At 73.5% G+C, this 2934-nt stretch overlaps 1 protein-coding gene across 1 annotated transcript in view; it reads left to right on the forward strand.

Moving 5' to 3' along the window:
• LOC113981111 (C-Jun-amino-terminal kinase-interacting protein 2-like) overlaps positions 1-2934 on the forward strand; it is an 11177-nt gene that overhangs the window by 466 nt on the left and 7777 nt on the right.

A 2934-nucleotide genomic window follows, 5' to 3' on the forward strand; every position in this document is an offset into this window, starting at 1 on the left:
CGCCCTGCCCTTCCCCTCCCGCCCCACCGCCCTTGGACCGGGCCCGCGGCCCCCCGGGGGCCCCCCCCCCCCCCCCCCCCCCCCCCATCCCCCGCGCGGCCCTTCCCGGGATTAACGGCGCAGCCGCCGCCGGCCGCATCCATCCATCCATCCCTCCATCCCTCCATCCATCCCTCCATCCATCCACCCACCCCCCGGAGCATCCCCGGCCGCTCCCTGCGCACGGGGGGCACCAGGGCTCGGGGGGTCCCCTCTGTCCCTTTCCTTCCTCGCCGCGGGTCAGAGCCCCCCCCCCCCTTCCCCTCCCGGCCTCTGGGCCCCCCCCGGGGCCGCCGCATCCCGGGGCCGCTGCGGGAGGAGCCGCGGCCGCCGCCTCTTTGTCTCTCCCGAGGCGCCGCAGCGGCCCCGGGATGGGGCTGGGGACGAGGATGGGGACGGGGGGGAGCCGGTGCCGGGAGCGGGGGGCGCGGGGGCTCAGAACCCCCCGAGTCGCTCCCATCCCGCGATGCTGGTGGGTACCCGCAACCGGGACCCCCCTGGAACCGCGCCGGGGTCCCGGGATCGGTCACCTTCCCGCAGGACTCCCGGGGGGTCCCATGGTGGGGGGGGGACGCGACCGGGCCCTCCCCGCGCCTGACCTTGGCGGGACCCTCCGGGCGGGGTGCGGGATGCGGGATGTGGGGCCGGGGGTCGGGGCCGGGCCAGGCTGGCGCAGTGCGGGGCCTTGTCGCCCGGCAGCGGGATGGGGAAGGGCAGGAGGCAGCGGCGAGGGGCAGCTGGAGGGGCCCTGGGGATGCGGGAGCCGCGGGGCGACGAGCCGGGGGCGGCGGGGCTGCGGGGTGTGCCCTTGGCTGGTCGTGGCCTGCGCCGGGCAGGACGCGCGGCTGCTTCCCGGGGGGGGGGGTTCCCCCTTCCCTGGGACGTGTCCTTCCCCAGGCAGCCCTGTCCCCGTTCCTGAGCATCTCCTTCGCCGACCATCCCCTTCTCCCGGATGTCCCCTTCCCTCGGCATCCCCTTAGCCGAGATGTCCCCTTTCCCGAGCGTCCCCTTTCCTCAGCATCCTCTTTCCCGAGTATCCCCTTTCCCGAGCATTCCCTTCCCCGGGCTCTCCCCTTCCCCGGCCGCTGCGCAGCAGGACCCCAGGGTGTCCCTGCCCGCGGTGGCGCAGGGAGGGGAGGACGCGGCTTTGCTGTGGCTGCTCGGGCTGGCCCAGGGCCCTGGGGAGCTGCCGGGGACCCCGCAGCCCGGCCCAGCCCCGGCGGGAGGAGCGGACGCTGTGTCCCGGAGCCAGCCCGAGAACCGGGGCGAACCTCTGGGGATGCCGCCGCCGCCACCGCGGCTTCTCCCCGGTCTCCAAGAGCGTCCCGAGCCCCCGGCAGGGCCCGCGGAGGGGGCGCGGGGCCACCGCTGGCGCCCGAACCCGGTCGTACCCTTCCCGAGTTGCCCTGGGAGGGGGTGCCCAGCCCAGCTCGGTGGGACCGGTGGGGTGGGATCTCCCGGCTGGAGAGGGAGCGGGAATGCTTGGGCGTGGGAATGGCTCGGTGCGGGAATGCTCGCTGTGGGAATGTCGCGGTGCACACGCAGCAGGGTCTGGGCAGGGCTCCCACCTCCCGCTCGGGGGGTGGCCGCAGGTCGGGCCGTGGGAGTCCCCGGTGCCGGTCAGGACCCCCAGGTCACCAGTTTGGGGTGGCCCCGGGGTCAGCCCCGACCTCCCCGTGGCTCTTCCCCGGCCCTGGGGTGGCGGCCGTGAAGTGGGTGGGGGGCACGGCCGCTGTCGGGATCCGTGCCCGCCGTGTCCGGGGAGCCGGGCTGGGAACGATGAGGAAATTCCAGATTCCCGTGGCCGCGGGGAGCCCGGCCCTGGCGGTGCCCGTGCCCGCTGTGCCGCTGTGCCCCCGCCCCGTCCCTGCGTGGCCCGGGGGTGGGAGACATTGGGTGCCCTTTGGGGTCCCACTCCAGCCCCCGCTCCCCCCCAGCCCATCCCAGCTCCGGTGGGGCCGCTGGGATGGTGGGTCCCTGAGCGCTCCCGCTGCCTCTGGCCCCTCCCGACCCCCCCCTTCCCGAGCCGCTGCCTCGGCTCCGCTCCAGCTCCGGCCCCTCAGTCCGTGGTGCTCCCACCCGGCAGGTTCCATCCTCGGGGTTCCATCCCACTGTGTCGTTCCCATCCCACCGTGGCAGCCCCATCCCACCCCAGTGTCCCCATCCTGCCGTGCCCACCCCATCCCGCCCCACCCCACCAGTGTTCCCACCCTGCCGTGCCCACCCCATCCCACTGTGGCTGCCCCATCCCACCCCAGTGTCCTCACCCCACCGTGCCATTCCCATGCCGTGCCAGCCTGGGGTGTGTGACCCCCCCAGCCAGGAGGGGGTTGTTGCCCAGTGAGAAGGGTCCAGGGGTCTGCAGGCCGGGTCTCCATCCCAGGAGGACTCATGGCCCCGCTGTCCCTGTCCCCCCTGGATGGCCAAAGGATCCCCCACAAGGCCCCTGTTTGCCCCCAGAGAGGGCAGAGAATCCCAGGGTTCTTTCCCTGCCCTGCTGTCTGCAGGAGAGCAGCCCTGGCTATTCCGTGGGGTTGGGGAGAAGGGCTCTGCACCCCAACACCCTGGGGCTCTGCTCCCCGATGGGCTCTGCACCCCAACACCCCAGAGCTCTGCACCCCGACAGATTTTGCTCCCTGACACCCTTGGACTCTGCTCCCTGATGGGCTGTGCCCTAATATCCTGAGTCTCTGTGCCCCAAAGGGCTCTGCACCCCGATACCTCAGGGCTCTGCTCCCCAACACCCCGGGGATCTGCTCCCTGATACCCCCACAGGCTTTGCACCCCAAAGGGCTCTGCTTCCCGACACCCTGGAGCTCAGCATTCCAAAGGGCTCCCTGACACCCCGGGGCTCTGCACCCCAAAGGGCTCTGCACCCCAAAGGGCTCTGCACCC

The sequence above is a fragment of the Neopelma chrysocephalum genome, unplaced genomic scaffold, assembly GCF_003984885.1.
Source record: "Neopelma chrysocephalum unplaced genomic scaffold, ASM398488v2 Primary Assembly neopelma1_96102, whole genome shotgun sequence".
Taxonomy (NCBI): Eukaryota; Metazoa; Chordata; class Aves; order Passeriformes; family Pipridae; genus Neopelma; species Neopelma chrysocephalum.